The sequence below is a fragment of the Molothrus ater genome, chromosome 4 (assembly GCF_012460135.2).
Source record: "Molothrus ater isolate BHLD 08-10-18 breed brown headed cowbird chromosome 4, BPBGC_Mater_1.1, whole genome shotgun sequence".
Classification (NCBI taxonomy): Eukaryota; Metazoa; Chordata; class Aves; order Passeriformes; family Icteridae; genus Molothrus; species Molothrus ater.
Genome location: NC_050481.2, coordinates 44,808,863 through 44,832,089, shown reverse-complemented (window position 1 = coordinate 44,832,089; position 23,227 = coordinate 44,808,863). Strand labels below are relative to the sequence as shown.

The window sequence follows — 23,227 nt, the reverse complement described above, 5'->3', positions numbered from 1 at the left end:
TCAAGCCATATTTAAAATTCTTGAATGGCTTTTGAAGACCTTAGCTGAAAATGTTTGAGTTCCTTCAGCCTTTGTTAAGAAATAATGTTCAGAACTAACTATGATTTGTTTTGTTTTAGGTATTCATTGTTGTTAAGTAGAATTTTGTGGCTCTAGTGAGATAGTTCTGGCAGTGAGATTTTTAAATGGCAAAATCCTCAGCATCACTGCAGTAAAACAGACACTAATCCTTGTTTGTGGAATGCAGTGTTGGGCAAAAATTGGTTTTGAATTTTTTTTTTTAGTTAGGAGTGGTCAAAAAGCTGCATTTGCAGCTTGGTCTCAAAAGTTAGTTATGGTGAGCTGAACAGGGTTGCACTGTCAGCAGTGCTGTGGCCAGGAGGACCAGGGCAGTGATTGTCCCCCTGCGCTGCTGCCACACCTCGAGTGCTGTGTCCAGTTCTGAGCCCCTCACTACAAGAAGGGCATAGAGGTGCTGGCATAAGTCCAGAGTAGGACAACAGAGCTGGTGAAGGGTCTGGAACATAAGTCCTACAAGGAGTAGCTGAGGGTACTAGAGTTCATCCCAGAGACTAGTCTTTCCAAAAAGAAAAGAATTTTAAATGAACAAGATTTGTTTTAGATTCTTTCTTTTGGCAAAGGCAAGAATTCTAGCATTTTTATGAAATGTGTTAAATGCAGTGACTTCTGCTGCACAAAACCAGGTTTTAGCTGTCTAAATAAACTGCTAATTAACAGTCAAATGCTCATTGGGATTTCCCTTCAGTTCAGCATAAAATCTGAATTCTGCTTCATAGCCATATAATATGGCAATTGCCAGTGGATAAGGAAAGGACTGTGGATGTGGTCTGCCTAGACTTTAGTTAAGCCTTTGACACTGTTTCCCACAGGCTTCTCCTGGAGAAACTGCCTGCTCATGGCTTGGACAGGTGCACTGTGTTCCTGGCTGAAAAGCTTTCTGCATGGCCAGGCCCAGAGAGTGGAGGTGAACAGAGTGACATCCACTTGGCAGCCAGTCCCTAGTGGGGCTCCCCCGGGCTCAGTACTGGGACTGGTTTTGGTTTCATGTTTGTTCAATGCCCTGGGGGTAGGAGTCGGTCTCTTCTCCAAGAAACAAGCAATAGAATGAGAAAATGGCCTCAAGTTGCCCAAAGGGAGATATAAATTGGCTGTAGGGAAAGCTTTCCGTACTGAAAGTGTGGTCAAGCATTGGAACAGGCTGCTCTGAGCAGTGGTGGACTCACCATCTATGGAGGGGTCTAAACCACATGTAGATGTGCCAATTAGGAATGTGGTTTAGTGGTAGCCTTAGCAGTGCTGGGTTAACAGCTGGACTTGATCTCAAAACTCTTTTCCACCCTAAATGATTCCCTGGTTTTATGTCCTCATTTTTGGTTCAATTACAGTTTTGGAGGTGTCTGCCCACTTTGTCCAGAGTGCCCTGAGGAGCTCGCTCCTGCTGGGTGATTTTGCATATGGGGCAGTGACACCCAGAAACCAGGAGATGCTGGTCCCCCTCCTCTTTCCCAGTTACCAGAATGCTAATTTGTCTGTGGTGCTGACAAGTCTCTTCTCACCTCCAAAAACAACTGTTTTATGTCTAAAGCAGAGACTTCTTGTTTTCAGTAGGTCCAATGACACTTCTGAGATTTGTCTGTATGATTTCTTTCACTTTCATGATGATGATGATGATGGCAGCAATACTTGTCTTAAAAATACAAATGAGAAAGGTTGACCTCAGGGGTTAAAGGTAGAGTGTATGAAAGGAATGAAAATTTAGAGCAGATTTTATCTAAAGAGATAAAGTCTCATCTAGGGGAGGCTGAGCTAAGTTTCCAAATGTGACAGAACTGACAGCTATGACCGTCAGATGATCTGGGAAGAAAATCTGGGACACTGGCTGAAGATCAGCAAGCACAGTACTGCTTACAAGAATGAAGAAAAAGGCATTCACCAAGTATAGACAATTAAGCTACCTCAATAACATTGGGGATATAGAACACATTTTTGAGTGACAAATTAATGAGAGACATGAAACTAACATAAATACCATAACACATAACCCTTGAATTTACTTAACATAGACTAAAGTCAACCTAACTAAGTCTGCTTTTGTTCTTGTAATGGAAATTATATTCTGCAGACAGTCAGTGCTCAGGCTCTCATCTCTTAGGACTCGAGTAAAGCAGATGATATAATGAGCCACATGGAGAATTTTGACTAAAACAGAGTAAGGTGGAATTGCTAAATAGTTGTCGGGTCTGAAAGATCCTGTTTAAAGCCTATGGAAATGGATCATGAGATAGGAAGAGCTTCCTGTCTGGAACATGCTTCATATGCATTTTCTGAGGATCAGTTTTAGTACTAATTTTAGTTGATATTTTCATCAGTGACCCTGGCACAAAAAGACAGGAAATTGATCTTTTGGTTTGGCAGCAAGTAAGAAAGTGATGTCAATAAACTGAGGAGAAAAATGTCAGACACAAAGAAACCGACCTGCGTGACTACTGGGATAATAGAAATGGAAGAATTGTAGTCATGCAAGTGTCAAACCATGTACATCTATTAAGAAAAATATTGCTAGATCCTGAGAATTTATTAATGGGAAGTGATAGAAGATGAGAAAGAACAGGAAGTTATTAAAAAAAAAACCTGATATAAACCTAGACTTTTTTTTTTCCTGTTGAGATAAGGAATTACTCATTGTGGTATACGTGACTCTGGTGAACAGAGGCACGCAATAGACAGTTCTGGTCAGGTTATTTGTATAAAAAGAGGAAGTATAACTAGCTGAAGAAGAAAAGGATAATTTGGAACAGATTTACCATACAACAATTATTGGAGAAATGCTTGCTTCCCCCACTGTCTTGCCAAAATGAGGATGGAGAGGGGACATGATTGCCCTATGTAAGTGATTTATGAGAACAGATAGCAAGTGACGCATAAGAAAAATTATGAAGTAAATTACTAAAAGAAATTCAGGTTAGGAGAATACTTCTTAGAATCTGAAGTGACATTATGGGATGGTTTCTGAGAAACAGTGGGAGGATTTACACGCTGTCAAACAGTGCTTGTTAATGCCAGGACAGGGATTACTTGGCATGCTAAGCTGTTATAGCAAGGGACTGGCTTCAGTCTGAAGAACAGAAAACAGTTAATCAGTAGGAAACAAGTTAGTAAACAGAAGAATAATTGACAAATTGCTATCTAAACTTTTCAACTATCGAGTCCAGCCCTTTAGCCTCAGTCATTGTTACACAGTGAATGTTTCAGTGTCTCTCATCTCAGCAGGGCAATGAAGGAACGGTTGCAAACTCAAAAGGACCACAATTGAAATATCCCCCAGGTCCTTGGAAAAAATACAAAGTCACTTAGGGAAGAAGACTTTGGAGAAGTGTGAGGGAAGGAGAGGGAGCAACCTCTTCCTTTGAAAGACAGCAGGAATAAAGCATCCTAACCCTCTGCTCACGTTAGGGTACCCAGCACACTGGCAGGACTGGCAGAGAAAGTAGCTGCTGTCAGTGCAGCAAAATATCCATACCCACCTCGTGGAGCCATAGAGAGGGATGTTAGCCACTACTTCCATGGTTGCCAAAATTGGGTGGGGAGAGAAAGCAGCAAAATCCAAGTTTAGCCACCTTGAGCTTTCTCTAGTAGCACTCCAGAGAGGAAGTGCTCGTGGCTGCTGCCCTGCCTCTGCAAACCATGCATGGCACTGGGGAACTTCCCAGAGATTGTGACTATTTAAACCATTGCCTTTTGCTTTTCACTCCTAAATGGCTGTTCTGCCATTCTCACTGCTTTAGCTGAATTGGGCATGTTCCACTTCAGGTGGATCCAGTGAAGGACAGAACAGGCCATGCTTTTATACTTTTGGTGATTGCTCTAAGTGGGAAAAGACTAGTTGAGCTGAAGTTGAATCCTCTTATGGGAAATAAGCTTATTACTACTGATAAAATTTTTGTTGAATACCATTTTATTATTTTTTAAAAATCCATACACAAGAAACTGGCAAAACTCCAGTATAAACAGCCCTGTGAAAATGGTCATGCCAAATACTTCTCTGAGACATTTGACATCTCTCTAATAATATTTTTTGTAATTGTTTCAGAAGGAAAGTGTGCAGCATAACGACCTGTAAACAGTTCATGCATAGTCATGCCTTCCATGTGTTAACTACTGGGGAACAGTTTCAGAGTGCTTCACATTATAAATTGTTACTTATTTACCATGCCAGTTGGTGACCAAGGTAGCATATGTGAAATGAATTTGCCATTTCTATTGCTGTTAGTTGAAATTTTCCAGTGAACCATTTTCTCAAATTAAAAGAAAAAGAAAAATTACCCATCCATCAGGAAGGCAATGCTTTGTAGAAGAGTATTTATTCAGATAATTTGACAAAACATGGGTAAGTTTTTATGAGAAGCATTTTCCAAATATGCATGAAGACAGCACTGGTGGTTTCTCTATATTTCCAGAATAGCTCTACCATGGGACTAGTCCCCACATGCCTCTGATCTGGTAAAATCCCTGTTGTGGAACAGAGGAAACTGATTTTGGGAAATCCATTTCTTGTCAAAGGTCAGCTCCTGGCTCCGTAGCAATAGCCTTCTGCCATGTGTCTGTAGCTGCAGTTAAAAAAATTCCAAATTCCTACTGAATCAGCAACCAGGACCTTGCAGTTCTGGCTTCCAAGCCTCCTCACAGAAAAACATGATATGCAAAATTAGTAATGATATATACATATTAGAGAAAATCAAGTTTTTCTTGAGAATCTACTGTAATTTCCAACTTCTAAAAGCAGATCTGTTTAGAAAAACTTTTTTACTTTTTCATCCATGAATAAAAATATTTTGCCTCAGCTTTACAGTTTTTTCCTAAAGTAGTTAAAAGTCATTAAAATTGATGCTTGATGTTTGAGTCACTTCAGCCCTGGCTAAGAAATAATGCTCAAAACCAACTTGGTTTTGTTTTGTTTCAGTTTGTTCTGTGTTGCTTAGTAGACTTTTGAGGCTTTAGTGAGATAGTTCCAGCAGAGAGATTTTTTAATGGAAAAATGTTCAGCATCACTGCAGTTAAACAAACACTAACCCTTGTTTGTGCAACACCATGGTAGGCAGAAGTTGGCTTTGAATTATTTTTAGTTATGAGTGGCCACAAAGCTGCATTTGCAGCTTGGTCTCAAAAGTTAATTTGAGCTGAACAAAGCTAGACTGCTACCACTATCTCTAGCACAACTGTGCAACACTGCAGTGTGAATTTTCCAAGGGATCTTAATTGCCTTTGAGAAAATTTGAGCTATCAATTCTCAGTACTTTTGAAAGAAACCAGCCCAATAGTGTGTTATTTAGTTACACGGTAATTATGTATGCACTAGTATGAGACAAAATGACCAAACATTGGATAAATAGTTAACTACATGTTAGAAAGATAAAGATCTCATTAAAAATAAAAGGGGAGGCAAAACATAATAGGATCTAAAATGCTTAGGTAAAGACAGAGAGAGAGTTTATCAGCTTGATCCAATAAGGGACTTAAATACCTAAGGCAAGGTTTATGGAGAATGCAGGTTCCTAAGTCAAAAAATGAGATTACAGCTCATGCAGCTGCTGCCTAACGCAGGAGTGCCTAAAATCACTGGGCTCTTCCTTGATTGTAATCTGTATCTTTAGAGTGTCTTGGATTTTACTTTTGTGCACAGCCAGTGTGCAGCAGCTAGAGCAGTTCAGGCACTTAGTTCACATTCAGCCATTTGCAGTCCTCGGCTGAAAAGTTGAAGGATGCTATTCTGTCCGTATACGCAGCCCACACCAGGCACATTCTGAAATTCTTAGTTTGTTGTAGTTGCTTACTTTTAACATGAAAGATGGGAGAGGTGGAAAAACCTTTTATTTAACAATCTCTCTGTTAGATTATTGATATAAGGGTAATTCTTGCACATCATTTCTGTTCCTACAGACAGCAGAATTCTTTGCTTCATTGTGGCGTGACTTTTAACAGGAACAGGGCAGGATCATCTTTGTTTTTAGTAGCCCTGTCTCTTGCTGGGTAGGATCACTTTTCTGCCCTGTGTTGATTTGCATCTTTTGTGTTTAATGGAGAAACACAGGCAATGGGTTGCTGTATAGGAGGTGCTTGTTTTCTCATTTCCTTCTGTTATCCTGGCTGTGATTTAACAGAATACTGTAAGCCCTGCTCCTCATTCCTTTTTCTTTTTTTTTTAACAGAATGGTAATTGGATCCTACAGTTAGGAGGACTCTAAGCTGTGAATTTTAAGCACGCTGTGTTATCTGTGTTGTGGCCTGACTTAAGTTTCTAAGGAATTGCAGTAATGCTGCTGCATTTCTGGGGTTTGGTAAGTCTGGTAAATATACTTTGAAACTGTGGAACTGACTTTCCTGGAAACACTAATAAGTGGAGTCTCTCATTTCCCTGTTTTCCAGTTCATCATATTTTTTCTTTTCCTATATGTGATAATATGTGGTTGTAGATTCTAAAGTATAGCTGAATGCTATACTTCTACAAGTGCAAGGCAACAAACTTAAAAATGTGATCAAGGTCTTATTTTAAATTATTCCAGCTTTAAAAAGTAACTTAGCTCCAGATATGACACGAATCATATTTGTCTTTTCTTCAGGAAGAGAAACCTTGGACTGATCAGACTCTTTCCTTCAGCCATTGTTGCTTGGTAGAAGAGGTACATATAATCTACAGATTTATAAAATAGCTAAATATTCACGGGAAAATGTGCTCCTATTAATATAAATTGTAATTGTTCAAAGGGCAATGCACTTACAGTGTGAAGTACTAAATTTAAAGAGATAAAGTGCAGGAGCTCTTAGTGCAGGACTGTAACTGAATAATGAACAGAAACTGAAATAATAGCAAAGGAAGTACTGAAAAGGCTTCAATTAAAGAAGGCTTTTTTTAAATTAAACTTGCTCATCAAGGAAGTGTGCAAAAAGCAAATAAATCAGCCTTTTTTAGTGTTTATCAGTATGTTTGCCTTCAGCTGAAAGTTGTTGACTAACAGTCATGTTGAATATCTCACAATTTTTTTCTGAGTTTTTATGTATTCACACTACAGAAAAAGTACAGCTGAATGTTTAAAAAATAATGTATAGCAAAATAAAAGGTAGTGATTTTGGACATGTGTTCTATATTCTAATTTAGTATTTAAAGAACAATTTATGTTGGTATCTGTTTATATATCCTCTAATATTTTCTGATATATTCCCTGATAAGATATATATATTCTCTAATATAAAGCTGAAAGTTTTGCATCTCTTTATGATCATCCTCTGAGATAAATAATATTGACATACATTTGGTGTTGAATATAGTTTGCCAAATAGGAGCAGTCTCTTTGAATTTTTAATAATTATTGCTCTTCATTCTTATACAAGTAAAAAAGGGGGAAATTAGAGTTATTACATCATATTTGAATTAAGGTATGCCTGTATTGTAAAATCAAATCTTCAACCAGGAAGGAAAAAAGCTTATTATGCTTGATATCTAGCCTCTTAGAAAAAACCTTTCATTTCTGAGTGGTCAATAATAAATGCACAATTAAATTCAGAGTTTCAGTCAATTAAAGTACATTTTAAGAAATGCATGTAGAAATCAGAAAATACTTGGCAGCCTACTTATAGTGGTAACTGGAGGGAAAAGCCCTTCATTTGTTATTACTGGATTGGACTGCTGCTAGTATTAGATAAATTGCTGAGTCTAAATAAATCTAGATAATGATAAAATAGTTAGCAATCTTTTAAAATTCTGAAGGAGTTGCTAACATTACAAAACTTGTGTTTACTTATTCTTCTTAGGTTACTTCTTTGGGATCAGAGGAGCAATTGTTCCTTGTGTAGTAGATATTTCTCATTCATAGAGTTCCATAGAGTTTTTGCATGTATATCCACTTTTTCTTTGTCTGATTGGTGTCCTTCCTTCAGAGGTTTTAGACCACTGGGCAAATCTTTTGTATCAAAGAGAATAGGAAATACATAATTTTTCTTCAAAACGCTGTGACTAGTGCTCTCTACTAAATATAGTGTTATGTAAAGAACATGAGCTGAAGAAAAAGCAGTTACTTTTATCACAGTGGCAGAAGACATCTAATTAAATGACCTTATTGGCAATAGTTTATCTTTCAGCAGCAAAATTGATGTTACTGCTTATTCTGACTATTCATTATTCTTTTTCTACTTTGGCTTGTACCTACTACTGTAACCCACGTCCTGTTTGTTTCCTGAACATCAGCAGCATCACCCAGCAGCATGTTGTGTGCTGTAGGCTGAGATATCACAGCCACGTCTTTTCAGATCTTCTCTTTCACATCTTCTCTTTTCTCCTACAAAGTTGTTACAGGAAATGTACACCTTTATTTTACTCCTGCCAGAGACACCAGATTAGAGGGTTCAGTTGTTTTACAGGGGAGCATAGGATCATACAGGAGAGAAGTGAGCACTCAGATTCTTCATTTCAGCATGATTGTGCAAAGAACACTGTGTTTCAGTCCTTCTCCCACCTATATGTCTCTTTCACCATATTTATAGAAGAAAATAATTGAGTATCTGGTTTTTGGCTGTTGTCCACAAAGACTCTATCTAGAGACAAAATAAGACTTCATTTAATTTTTTTTTTCCATTCCTGAAAATGCAGTGCAACATTTTTTTAAAAACTCAAATGTATATCGAACATAATTTGTCCATGCAGTTGTAACAAGTTTCAGCCATACTGAGTCTAGGCTGACCATAGTTATTCACAGGAGGTTCTGTGGTAAGTAGCCCATCCCAAAAGGATTCTGTGTGATGTGTTCTGTCCTTGTCATACTATATATAACCATTACATTTTAGGGATCTTTTTTAATGATTTGCATCCCTCAATTTCTGATTGCCCAGGAAAGGTTTCACAAGGGCTGAAAGACTGTGATAAGCCCATGCATATGAGAGTATTTTTTAAATCACGTATTTTATTTATCTTCATATTTCTACCTCTAGGAAAAAAATACAATTTTTATTTTCTGTGAACAGCTTATCCTGCTGTTTTTCATGGGTTTGCTGATGTGCTGAATCTGTTTTACATTTGTATTTGGCTATGCTGGTATTGGTAGATCACCTGAGAGCCTGGCCTTACTCCCAGTACGTGCTTGCCCTTCACTGGAGAGCTGCAAACCTGACAAGCTGTTGCCATCATTTTTCTTTGTGACATACCATAGAGCCTTCTTGTTAGAAAGTACTTGCTTTGTGATCTGGAGCTCTCAGCTGTGGAGACTTGATGTATGGCTCACTCTTTCAAGTTTCATGGTTCCTGTAATATTTCATCCTCCTGCTGGTACTGATTTAACACCTCAATTCCTGGCCATAAAATTAAGCCAAAAGTTAACTATGTAGACTAGATGTAAATATTTATAATTTATTAATTATAACATAATTGTAATTATTTAAAATTATTATTTATTGTAGCAATAGGAGCTGCAGCATGTTTTTCCTTGTTGTTTTTCAACATTGGAATGGACTGCTGAGGGAGGCAATGAAATCACCATCTGTGGAAGTATTCAACAAATGACTGAATGGGGCACTAAGTGCCATGATATAGTTGACAAGGTGATGATCAGTCAAAGAGGTTGGACTTGATGATCTCAGAGATCTTTTCCAACTTGCATGATTCTGTGATGCATTAAAAAATATTCTCAGAGGTTTTTTTTCTTGGTCCCTAGATCATCTTAATAAAAATGGTTAGCAAAATGCTGGTGGACTAATTTACAGGACTAATTCCTGGGGGTAACAGTCTCTCAGAATTTTTTAGTTCTGCAACACCATTAACAAAATTAATAGTTAGGTCAGTAATTGATTTCAGGCTTAAAAGCAGGTTGTAATGATTGTAGGGCTGAGTCATATCTTAGACATAGTAGCTAAGTAAACTGTTCTGGTAAAGTAAACAGTAATACATCAGAACGAAAGGTTTCTGAATAAGCTACTTGCTGATAAATTACAGCATAGCAGAGCTTGCCTGTCAAGAATGAGAAGCAAAGAAGGCATCAGCCTATAGTATTTTTTTTTATTCAGAAGTCTTTCTTATTGTAAAAAATACATTTCTTATAATCCGTTGTAAGAAAAATACCAGGTATTTGTAGAGGGAAGTTTAATAAGTAATTATTGGGAAGGAAGAAGCAAAACTGAAGGTATATTTTACAAAGACATCCTACATGTATATTTTCATAATGGGACTGAGTATATTTATACTAATGGGACTGAGATGTCCCTCTTTTCCTTGAAATCACCTCTTTGCCAGTGGTGTAAAGTTGGCAAGTCATGGATGTTGCTGCTTTCCACTTTCTGGCATCACTTAAAGAAAAATATAGGTTGTGTTCAGATTGTACCATAGCTCAGATTTCCCTGTGTCCGCAGCCTTTTTGGGAGCACAGTATTAACTGTAAGCAACCTCGGATCCTTCCTTTCCTGGCCCAGACAGAAGCATGTGAGTGATAATATGCATCAGTAAATTTGAAACAATTCTTCAGTCTTGGTACAGCTTCATTTTGCAATGATGACCTCCTTTCTGTAGATCCAAATAGAAAGATGTAATGCCTTTATCAGTTCTTACTGCAAATAACAGTTTCTCCATGGAATGACTATATTAAGAAATCTCACTTGGAAATGACAATTTTACGGTGATTTATATAAGAAATAACAATGCCTATAGTTAGATTGATTGTTGTTTTGAAGTAAGGATTGTACAACGTTATTGTCTTAGAAGTTTGAGTTACTTGATTTTTTTTAATTTTAGTTTTCAAAATGCTGTATTATACCTTCTCTTCCACTATTGCTTCTACTGCATATCTAATTCCTACAATTCTCATATTATTATTCTATTAAAAGAAAAAATATACACAAAAATATATATGTACTCATGAACAAAATATTTACATATTAAATAACTAAATATATTTTTTTAAATTGCATTTCCATTAGCTTCCTTAAGCGTTATCTGGAAAAAAAAAGGTAGTTTTAAATGAAGAGAGTAATAAGTGCTTTAAATCTTAAAAAAAAAAAAATTACTACTTTTGCTCCTGTTTGGACTTCTGTTGTAAAAGTGGTGTAGTGTGCTTTTCTGCATTCCAGAAATTTTCTTCGAGTCAACAGCTTGATTGATTGATTGATTCATAATTTGTATTGTGTACCAGAAGGGTTGTTCAATTAAAAACTGCTTGCTGCACTTTTAGATCAGGGGAAGGGCGTGCAGGTGGAGTCACTGGTACCAAGTGGGAGCTGCTGGTTGGGTTTGCCCTGCAGCCAAGGGCACACGCTGCCCAACGCAGGCTTGAAGGCCAGGCTGGACATGCAGCACGGGGCTGGGGGAGCTGCTCTGATTCCCTGCTCTGGGGGTCACTGCTCCTTGGCAGACACTGGTCTTCTGGTCAGGATCACCACTGCATAGTAGAGGTTACAGAAAAGGAAAGGATCTTCTGAACTTTTATAAAGTGTGTGAGCTTCCCTCCAGAGCAACCAGTGTTAGTGCCATTAGCATTGCCTGTGCTCGACTGTATTCCTGCTTTCAGTGCTTTGAGAAGAGCACATCTCCACTGCTATTTCTCCTGCAGTGGAGATACCGTCTTGTAGTTCCAATGCTTGGCTCCTGGAGTTAGGATCAGGCCTTAGCAAAAAAAGTCTGTGAAGATGCTCAAGGGCAATTAAAAATTGTGGAGCAAAATCATTGTGATTATTAAAAATTCCACTGTTATCATGAAAGGTGTTAGTGCTGAATGAGATTAAGAAGTTCTTTTTCTAGGGCAGCATCAAATTTCTGTTTTTCTTTCATTGCAGACAGAACAAACGGTATTTTTTTAAATTTTTGCCCACTCAGTCAAGATACAGACAAACAAATACACATCTTAGATTATTAAAAATTTCGAATTAATTCTATTTCTTTAGGAACAACGGACATAATATGCTTTATTTCATGTAAATTCAGCTCTCACTGTTTTCTGTTTTAGGATGATACCATCCGGGAATTTTAGAGAGGTTTGTTGTGCCTGTTGTGCTTTACAAGCTCAATCTCTGGCCAGAACATGTTTCTCATGATGAAGAAGAAGATTCACATATCTCCAGGCAGATGTTTTCCTGCAGGCCCTTAGAAGAAAGGCATTTTAAATTCCTGCTTGACTTGGTAAATGTGCTGAGTGGGAGATATATTTATTCAGTGTTTAATAAACTAGTTGGGAACAATGTTTCAGATGAGATAGAGAAAAAAATTGTAGTTTGAAATTATGTTTAGTTTTCCCACTAGAAAACTGGCTGTTAACAACTACATTATTTGTCAAAAAATCTTTCAAGCAAGAAACTAAAGTCAGCTCTATTTGCACAAAACTAGTGGTCTAACATTGTAAACAATTTTTAATAATTTCTGTCATGCATAATAGATCCTAGAAGCAACATACATTTGAATGCAAAACAAATGTACTTTTAGGAATGTGAAAACAAACAAAAACAGAGATTTCTGCCAACCTTTCAAGTAGTTATTTAGTATGAAAAGTTTGGCCATAAAGCTTTAAGAACTGCATTTTGCATTGAAGTTTTCAGTGGAACAGTACAGTTATTGAACACAGCAAAAAGAGTAAAGAATTTTTTAGTAACGAGGAGCAACGGATTATTTTTTAAACTGTTTTCATTCTATTATGCATAACTGTTTCAGTTAGGTAGGAATTTTACTAAATAGCTGTACCTTTATATTTACTTTATTTGAGTTTGTCATTAGATTTTGAATTTCATCAGTCAGGACAGTTCCCATTCTTTATCTGCATAATCCCCATGGGAGGCATCTGAGTTCGGGGCCACCAAAGCTTCGATCATATTAGAGATGGTGGATGTTTCAGGTGTTGGGCAGGAATGTGGACTCACTTATGCTCACCCAGAGACGTGTTCCTGCCCTTGTACATGCTTTTGGGCAACCAACTCCTGGCCTGACATACTCTGGCTCTTGAGCAGTGGAGTACACTCAGTGCTGGTAGCTCTCTGAGCAGCTGCAGAGCCAGCTCCAGACTGAGCTCTGGTGGTGAGACCCCCCAGCAAGAGGCCATGAACTGGAACCAACCTTTGCGCAGCAAAGGGCACAGGGACCTGTGGTGCCAGCCAGGGCACTGGACACTCAGAGACACGGCAGGAGCTCAGGACCTCCGGATATTCCAGTGAGAGTATAAAACCCCAGGTTTTTCTTTGTTTGGATCCCCTTCTTGGCAACACCAGCTCGAGCTGTTATTCTGCTGTTGCACCATGATTAAAATATTTGAGGGATCGAGATGTCTTGAGACTCTGCTATGGGAAACCTGGAGATGAGCCAAGAGGAAAACCTAGTGTGACTGTGTGAGAGTGGCATGTGTGGCTGCAAAGGGACCTCAGTGCCAGCTTGGGTAGTGTGAGAATAACTGGCGGAGTGGCTTCTGAATGGTCAGACAGGAAAGTTTCCTTAACACATCCTTTGGTGGCCTCCAGTTCTGTTGGGTCAGAGCAGAAGAGGTCAAGGTGCAATAAAGTCCATGTGCAGGGTGTTGTGCCTTTTGTTCTTGTCTTAATGAGTTTATCTGCACGAGTGCTAGGACAGTAAATGCCTGGCATAGCCACAAACTACCAGTTCATTTTGCACTAGAAAAAATTTCCAGAGGTCTGTCTTTAGATGTAGACAAGGGAAGCACATGCCAGTGGCTGCTTGGAGCAGTCACTTTCTGTTCTATCTGTGCCAGAGCTGCAACACAGTGTGGTACCTTCTTTTTGCTGCTTTGCTGATGTTGAGGGAGGAAAGTGTTGGAAATCACAGAATGGCTCTTTCTAGCCATTTCATGCTCTCCTCCTTTTCCTCCTACTTTATGTATCATGCAGCCACAGAAGTAATACTTGTTCTCTGAGAATTTTCTCTGACTTTCTAGGCACAGCTTATTTCATCACCCACCCTCTACCCCTTTTGTATGACAAGCCCTTTCTGGTTTCTGGAACCTCAGACAGTGTAGAAGTGTTATGAGAGATGTTTTTAGGGAAAAAAGCGCTTGCAGGAGTAATAGTAGGAAGTGCTTGTGTAGGAGTATGGTGGGAATTTAAATTTGCTTTGACAAACTAGTTGTTGACAGTGAATGATGTTTTGAGTGACCTTTTGTACGCAGAAGTGGAGTTGTGCTGGTGGTTTTGCAATGGTGGACATTTCCAAATATTCCACCAATATATGTACAAATTCAAGGTGACACCACTGCCAAGGATTAACAGAACAAGAGGCAATGAGCACAAACTGAAATAAAACATAGGAATAATATTTTTAAACCATGGTGGTGGTCAAGCTCTGGAACGGGTTGCCCAGAGAGCTTGTGGAGTCTTCATCCTTGGAAATACTAAAAACCTGAGTAGATTAAGCCTGAAGAACTTGCTCTAGTTCAGTCTCCTTTGATCAGAAGGTGGACCAAAGACCCCCAGCAGTCAAATTTCAACCTGTCTGTTATTGTGTTGTAAGAAAAGCATGCAATAATCCTTTTTAAAGTGAAGGTAATTCCCTGAAGTATTGTTCTGACTTCCTGCATTTTGTGGTTCACACACTTTGAATATATTCTGTTGTCACTTCAGGACCTTTAATTATTACACAGGATGTAAGTGTAAATTACATATGCAAAAAAAACAGACACCAAAATCATTGTTAATGAATAGCTCCAGTTTTATAGTCACTAGTCAGAAACATTTTAAACAATAAAGACACTGATCTTTCTTTCTTTGAAGTCTGCAGTTGAAACTTCCATTGGCTTAATGGGACAAGAAACTTTAATAATCACATTTTATATCTAACAGAAAATATAGACTAAAGCAAAATGAATAGGTTAGTTATATATTTAAACAGTCTGCAAAACCAAAACCTCTGGTAATAGGAAGTTCAGGCTACATCTGCCTCCAGCCATCAAGCAGCTATCTCTGTTCTGTTCTTTACACAGTGCACTAACTGCTGGGTGCCCACCGTGTGTGTGTTACTTGCTGTCATCATGCTCTGGCTGCTTGGCAGAAGGGAAGAGCTGGGAAGTTGCATTATTCTGTAGGAAGGTTTTTAAATGTGTAGAAGCAGCTTGGGGGTGCACAGTTGAGGAATGGGCCCTTGTGTGTGACAAGACACACTTTGTACTTTGCTGTACAAAGAAATCTCTTGATTTCTCATGTTTGAAAGTGGAAAATATTATTGTCCTATTTGATAAATGAAAATGTTTGTCTGCAAAGCAAGCATATAAGGAATAGAATAAACATATTTTCTCACTGAAGGGATAGTTTCAGGAAAAGAGGATTAAAATTCTTGGAAAATCAGTGAGGCAGCTACAAGTGTCAGGTGATTATATGGCCTTATGTAAGTACAGTGGTTGGTGTCTAGCCAAGTATTTCTAAAACTTATAGGGTAACTTCTGTTCACATTTAGGCAAGCATAAATCTGAAAGCACTTCAAAACTCAACAGTGTTTGCTCCTATGTTAGAACTTCTTTTAAAAAAGAAAATAAAAACATGTAGGTTTTTTTTTTTTACTACAGGGAATTCTTAAAGGGGATGGTGTGGTTAAAGCAGGGACTTCAAAGAACTGAATTTTATTCCTGCCTTTCTTGTAGATCCCCTGTACTGTAATGGGCGAGCCATTTTTTTAGCTTTATTTCTGTCATAACCATAGCAAATGTATTGATGTATATGACATAGAAAAATACAGCCTGTGTTGGTGGGTGTGGCTGGTAGGTGTATTATCTAGTTGTTGTATGGCAGTGTATTAAAATAATTTTGTTACTGTTTTTGTTTCATGAAAAAAGTCCTAATTGAAACTAACTGGAAGAAAAAAGTGGAGTTTTTTCAAAGAAATTTTACTCCCATTTAGTCTAGTAGTGCAGGTCATAATAACCTGCTTCTTAAGGCAACCTATCTTAAATGAGTAATTTATTTGTATGGTTTGGTAGGATTTTTTAACATGTAATAATCTTTCAGTCTCTTCCTCAAGATAATATTCAGAATGCAAACTGTTTCCCATAATCTTATTTTGCTTGCACATACACTCTTTTTTATATCATTATTAGTTTTTGTGCAGTTTATATCTTGTTGAGAGATATAATACCATTGAATGACTTGTTGGGAGATATAATACCATTGAATGATTCTCTCAGATGCAGGTAAATCTTCAGGTATTTAAAAGGAGAAAAGGAAGACTTTACACTGGCATTGCTTGAAGGGTTGAAGATGACTAGCTAAATCTGGTGAGTACTAATTAGGTAGAATTTGTCAGTCTGTCAGTCAGTCTTACAGATTTTCTTGATCACATACTGAACATAAACAAAGCAAGAGAGTAGATACAGTGAATTCAAGAAATGTCTTCAGAATTATGCTTCTTTTGAAAGAGATTTATGAACTGATGTTCCAGCAGAAGCATAAAATGTTTCCATATGACAACAGGATGAAAGATGTCAGAGACATCTCAGAAAAGGAAGTTAGAATAGATAAGAATGCATTTAGAAATGTATTAGCTTTTACTGAAAGTGTGAATTTGGACATCAGAGAACTCCTGTAATGCCTGCCAGGCTGTGTTCTCTGTCCCCACAGGGCTTTTAGCACTAGAGTTGCCCACCAGGCAGCATCAGATGAATCATCACAAAAACCAAACATGACAACTTTACTTGAGAGAGAGAATATAGAATATGAACAATCCAACTGCCATCTGTATGTTTTCCTGATGAATGGCATTATCACATCTTTTTGTGCCAAATGAGTAAACTGTTTTCACCACATAAATACTGTCTATTCCAGCACATATTACATGCAAACTACCAGCACAAATTTCAGGGTGATGTTTGCAATGTGAATTCACTCTGCCAGTTGGAATCCTGTCCAACAAGTTCTGGTTAGAAAAGTAATGTCAAAAGAAGTGTGGATTTGTGATGAGTGTTAGGTCATGAAAACTCCACAGCTTTCCAGGGGCTTATAAAATGCAACTGAGTCCATTGCTGTCACATTACCTACTAATGTACTTAGAACCAGCTGACTCAGTTATAGAGAGAGGTACAAGCTGAAAATGTATATGAAAGAAAAGCATCATGGCAAATTGGAGACTTGTATTCAGGAGCATTTCAGTCAGCTAGAAGAGAATAAAAAGACAAACTAAGATGTTGTAGTATTCTCTAGTGTTTCACAGGAACCTTCCAGCACATCTAACCTGGTTTCAGATAGGAAAGTAACATTTTTGGTTTACTGTCTGTTTAAATAATATGAATATGTATTCTGTGCTTGTAGAAAGAACTCTTTTTAATCATTACCTAACCTTTAAAAAACAAACATCTTTTTTCCCCAATTGAAATAGTTATCATAGCTAACTATCCCTCAAAAAAGGTTTTCATATTAAGAAAACCTAGAGGTCTAAATTCTCAAAAAGCATTTGCTAGCTTAAATGTAGAGACTCTTAAGATCATAAGTTTTGGCTCATTGAGTGGTGTTTCTTTGTGCAGTCTGTCTTACATACAATAAAGCCTACTCACAGATTTCCCAAAGCCTCTGTGCAAATCCACAATTTCTGGCAGCTCATGTTTATTCAACGATAATGTGCTTTCAGTGGAATAATGTCAGTGGTGGACCAATGGGTGCCTGAGCAAAGCTCTGTGGAAAGAGAAAAGTAATAAAAAAACTTCAACTTTTCATATTGATTAGGGAAAACTAATTTACAGCAACAGAATAGAAATATAATCAGAATTCACATTGTAAGATGAATATATAAGGGCAGCAGTGTGACATGATTGACAGTTGTCCTTCCTGGTCGTGGTGCTATTTGGTATTTCTCATACAGCACTGTTTAGTACTAAATGTTTTTAAACCTAGAGGATATCAAATGGTGTTAGCACTGGTAAGGGCAACACTAAAGAATGCTGCCATTACAGAGCAATAACAGTAAGATTTACCATGAAGAATATTTCCATTACACAGCTTTGAGGAGTAGTGCAAAAGAATTTTCAGGAATTGTGCTTGTGACAATGACCTCAGTCTTTGAAGATCCATCTAGGATTGGATTATACTTGTAAACAGTACACATTGCAAGCTGTTGACAAGTTAAACTTCTTTTTATTTTTCCTTTAAGATGTGTATTTATCTTGCGTTTTGTATGTACCTTTCACCTCAAGATGTATTTACTAAATAATTTATGATGCAGTTGAGGTTCCCCCCCCACCCTTTGTGACTGAACAAACTGCTGTATGTCAGCAGCATGACTTGTTATGACAAGAAGTAAAGCACAATGCCTGGCTGATAATGCAGTGCAAAGATTGGAGAGACCAAAAATGTACCTTTGCATGAGATTATTGACATTGAAATGGACATCTCTACAAAGAACTCATTAGACTTACTGAAGTTGTTGGGAAAAAAATCTCAGTCTCACCTTAAGAGTTCTGGTTTCTAAAATATTGTTTTAGTAGAAATACCTGACCCTGGTATAGTAGAGGATCAGAGATTACCTAATGAACTACTTATGTCACTTCCTGCTGCACCTTCCATTTATATGGCAGCTCCTGAAGCTGGCTATGTGATCAACTGTTTAACTTTGGGAAAAATAAATAAGAAAACAAGAAGATTACAAGATGTAAATTTAAAATCTAGAAAAAGTTTTGGGAACTTGAAACTAAATCAAATTTGTAATAGTTTTCCTTTATAATGAATAAAGGTAACATGAAGAATTTTTTAGTACCTCAGACTCGTATGCAGTGATTTGGATCTTGAAGGGGAGAGACTTTTTTTAAGCATTTCCTGATAGTATTTGCCAAATTCTGTTAAATGATTTACTGAGTGGTTTCAGGGCTCAGTTATTGTACAATTCTTCAGTGTTAATATATCACTCTTTCATCTGGAATGGAATTACCAAGGAAATTATTTCTCTTGGTATTTTCTTGGAAACAGTAATAATTTTTTGTGTTTCATGACATTTGAATTCCATGATGATTATTTAAAAGTGTTTAGTTTTTAAAAAAATCTTTAATCATTTCCACATCATTTCTTTGTTTGTCTTTCACAAGAATCTCTAATATTACCAGTAGCAGCTCTGTTTCTCTGTGTCATTCCTTGCCACATTAATTACCTCATTAGCTCTCCTTTGCCATAGGGGAGACACATTTTTCTTTCAAATTGTGCAATTTTTAAAAATAAATACAATAAACTGCGATCCATTTGTTCAAATCTTTATTCATCCTTTCAGACCAGAACAAATAATGGTGTACCCTAAGCTTGTCTTTTTTTCCCCCAGCTGTGTCAGGTGGTCTTGTAGAAGATAATATTTGTCCTACCAAGCTTGCCTTGCTTCCCTGTTGAGTGATCTGCATTCACCAAGGATCTGGTGTGGCTGGAGGAGGAACGTGTCTGGAGACCTAGGGGCTCTGTAACACATGATTCCAGTTCTTTGTTAAACCTGGGAGATGAGCAGGAGCTCACATCCAGGAACTCTGTGCTGCACAGTCATGCAAGACAGAATGGGTCTTTGGGCCCTGCTGTTCCCCTCTCTGCCTTTCAGGGCTGTGCTCTGTTGTAACTCAGCCTTTGATCTGGAAACATCCCAGGATGAGAGTTGCAATTGTGTTCCTTGAGAAACTGTCCCTTAGCAGAAGTCCAAACACGTGAGAAATTTTTTCCTATTCTTTTGACTAAGAATTTCCTACCTTAATTTTTATTGAATACTTCTATTTTTTTTTCTGCCTATAACTCTAAATGTTATATCTGCAAACATGTCTGACCCTGATTGTTGCTGCTTAGCCAGTTGCTTTGTGACAGCATATTCAATGTCCAAAAAAGCCAGAGGAAAAAACATATTACGTTAGTTACACTGGTTTTGCAAGTCATTTTCTGAAATAACTTCTGGTGAAAAAAAAAATTGAAACAGAACCTTTCCATAAGGTATGAAATGCAGTAATAAGAATTCATATTTTTAGTTTGATGTAGCTTCTCCAAAATGTCTACTGTGTTGTTGACTCAGAATAGCTTTCAAAGTAAGAGAATTGGATCTCAGCCATGATACTAACAAAATAAAAATAAAATAAAACAGTAAATAAAATAAAATAAAATATATAATCAATTTGTTGATCCTCCATGTTCTGACAACCTGGATTATCCTCACAATAACCTTTGTAATCTTTGATTTAAAAGTGCTGTATATAAGAAAGTCTACTTGTTAACAAAGCTTAGTTTACTCGTGGTAGAAATTTAGAACATGTCTGACTGCTTTTCAGACCAGAATAGTGAATTGTGTTACAGCACTGAGAAGGCTGATACATAAAAGGAAAGCAAGGCCAAGCAAATACATAAATAAGAAATCTCGAAATACAGGTTTATTAAGTTATGATACATGGCAGCTTTGTTAATTCATCAGGAAAGAATGTTCAGATTTTTTTAACTTAATGAGCACATGAGTCTGTTTATCACATGCCTCTATAAATAAGTGTCTTTGCAGATGTTTTCTCTTTATTGAAAATTCTTTTTCTCTCCTCGGGGCATGCTACACTATTAAATTAAACTATGAATTTCCTTGCTTATTACAGAAGACAGAAGGCTATGGCAGGCATAGCACTGGCATAGCTTTTAAATATCAATTTTAGGAATTATTTGCAGATTAGTAGTGTAGCACCTATATATTTTATCTGGCAAAACTTTTTAATATAAATCCTAAGAACTGTCTGCATGTTATTGTAGCATTGATACTATGTCAGGTTAATCAAAAATGATCAGCTAATTTCATTGAGAGTGATATCTCTGTGATAAATACCGTGAATTTTACTGTCTGCTAAATGGTCTGGGTCACTTGGGATAATTTTATTATCCTACTTAATTATTAATCATTTGTCTATCCTATTCATACTTCCTGTATCTGCAACTACATTTCTTTCACAGTGAGGTTCAAACTTACAGTTATTCTCTAGTGTCAAATGTCATGTTGTCATTCTTACCTCAACAAACCCAGCTGTTAATGACTGGACAGTTTCTTCAACAGACAGCATAAACGTAATCACAAAACTATATCTGAAGAGGCTTTATAAAACTCTAGAGAGGAAAAGATGAAAGAAAAATAAGGATTTACTGTGTAGTTTAGGAATTTTGAATTAGAAAATACTCTGATATACTCCTGTTAATTTACATTTCAACCTGTGATAATTCACTATTCATGTCTTTTACAGTAAAATCCTGAAGTAATTTAGAAATGTAACAATTAGTAAGGAATAATAGCTTTTATTTGCATATCCTGTTTAAATGTGGTACCTACTGACTTCTTAGCAGAGAAATTTTGACCCCCCCCCCACCTCCCCTTTTTTCGACTTGAAATGTTCAAGTCTGGGTCTACTGACTATGCTCATACTTAGAGAGGTAAATATTACAAACCTAGAATGTCTTTATCTTCCAGTCAAGGTTGGCCTATACTGATACCTGCAAATTTAAGGAGTTATCACATTCTTTAAATATAGCTATCTTGCCTGGGCATAAGAAGCATTCAGCACAGTTTGCACACACCATAAATTACTTCAAGCTCTTCCTAAGGAGAATTTTCTTGGCATAGTTTCTACAATGCATGCTTCCCTCATTAGAAGTATAGCTTAAAGAAATAGAGTATGAATCTACAAGAGGTGACAAAGAGCTGTAAAATTTACTTTGTGCTTTGTGATAGTGTGTGAAATCCTTCCTTGTGTGATACAAAGTGGACGTGAGGTAAAAACCACGTTGTGGCCAGAACTGTAACAGAAGTCCTGACAGGGCACTGTTCTAGCACTCCATTGTATCGCAGCCAAGGATGTAGAGCTCCCTTACAAAGAAAAAAGCCAAGGTAGTGCTGTCATCGTGTGACATTCAGTTCCAGTAGTTTGCCTTAGTTTGAATCAGTCACCAGGAGAGGAAAGGGAAGGAATGTTGGGCATGTGTATAGTTGTGATAAGTTATTGGTGTTCATGCAACACTCACATCATCAGACTCTGAAGGAATGGAATGCAGTGTGTCTGCAGTGAGGACATGTTTATGTTGGATTATCCTGTGCTAATGAAGAGTGTGATTTTCACCATTTTACTCCTGCCACTATGGTATCTCTTGTAGACAAGGCGTGTTACAGCCTTACTGCAGTGGGCTGTGGCTTTTCAGATGTGGAAATGGTTTGCTTTGTGTATCTATAGTAACCAACTGCTGGCATTTTCACTAAGTGCTGTGCATAGGCTGAGGGTGTGTGACTGTTATTATTATCTGCTTTATAACTTATCCCAGAAGGCAATGTAGTATGTGGAAGCTAAATTATCTTGAAATAAAACAGTTCAGGATCTGAAGTGCTTCAACTCTGGCGGCAAAGATGCTCATGAAGTTTAATTGACCCTACCAAAAATAACCTTTAGTATGTATAGAGAGAACTTTGGGTGTTATAATTTACCTTTGTTGATCCCAGAACAGGTAAAGTACAGTGGCTGCATGGGCTATAATGCTCTCACCTCCTATCACTTCCCTGTATGGTAGACATACCTTTCAGTTAGTGGTACAGCAATCAGCAGGTGAACTTATGTTTTATCCAAAACATCACTTCTAATTAAATGTCTCATCTTCTCAGTGGTGCCTCATTCTGCTGAGCTGTTTTTACTCAAGTAATAAACATTCCTTTGCACATTTCAAATAGCAGTAAGTGTAGTGGCAGTTACATATGGTGAAGGATTACTCAATGACAGCATCTCATCTTACCTATGTGTGAAAGGCAAGAGGTTTTATGATTGTGAAATCACCCACTGAGCAAACTTTCTTAATGATGCTCTAAAGAAATTAGTTTGAAACAAAGCTAAGGGTAAAGAAATAATCAGAAACCAAAATAATCACATCATTTTTCCAAATAGAATACTTTAAAACTTGTCAAGCTGCCACCGCTTGGCTTGTGCCACTAGCACTCAGCCATGTGTGCTTAGGAGCTGTTGATTGCCTCCTCATATGTTTTTTTACTACCATCTCTTTGGGTTGTGGTGGTAAAACATGAATGGATTTGGAAATAAAAATCAAGGGGGGATTACAATCACAGAATCATAGAATGGTTTGAGCTGGAAGGGACCTTAGATATTATCTATTTCCAACCTCCCTGCTATAAGCAGGGACACTCCACACTAGACCAGATTGCTCAAAGCCACATCCAATCTGGTCTTGAACACTTTGATGGGACATCCACAACTTCTCTGGGAAAACTAATAGTGATATTGGGATATCA

General features: G+C 37.5%; 1 protein-coding gene across 1 annotated transcript in view; it reads left to right on the top strand.

Moving 5' to 3' along the window:
- TRMT9B (tRNA methyltransferase 9B (putative)) overlaps window positions 1–23,227 on the top strand; it is a 118,206-nt gene that overhangs the window by 2,868 nt on the left and 92,111 nt on the right. Inside the window, exon 2 of the mRNA XM_036381702.2 lies at window positions 6,228–6,356. The gene's annotated coding sequence lies outside the window, so the exon portion shown is untranslated. The remainder of the gene's footprint in view (window positions 1–6,227; window positions 6,357–23,227) is intronic.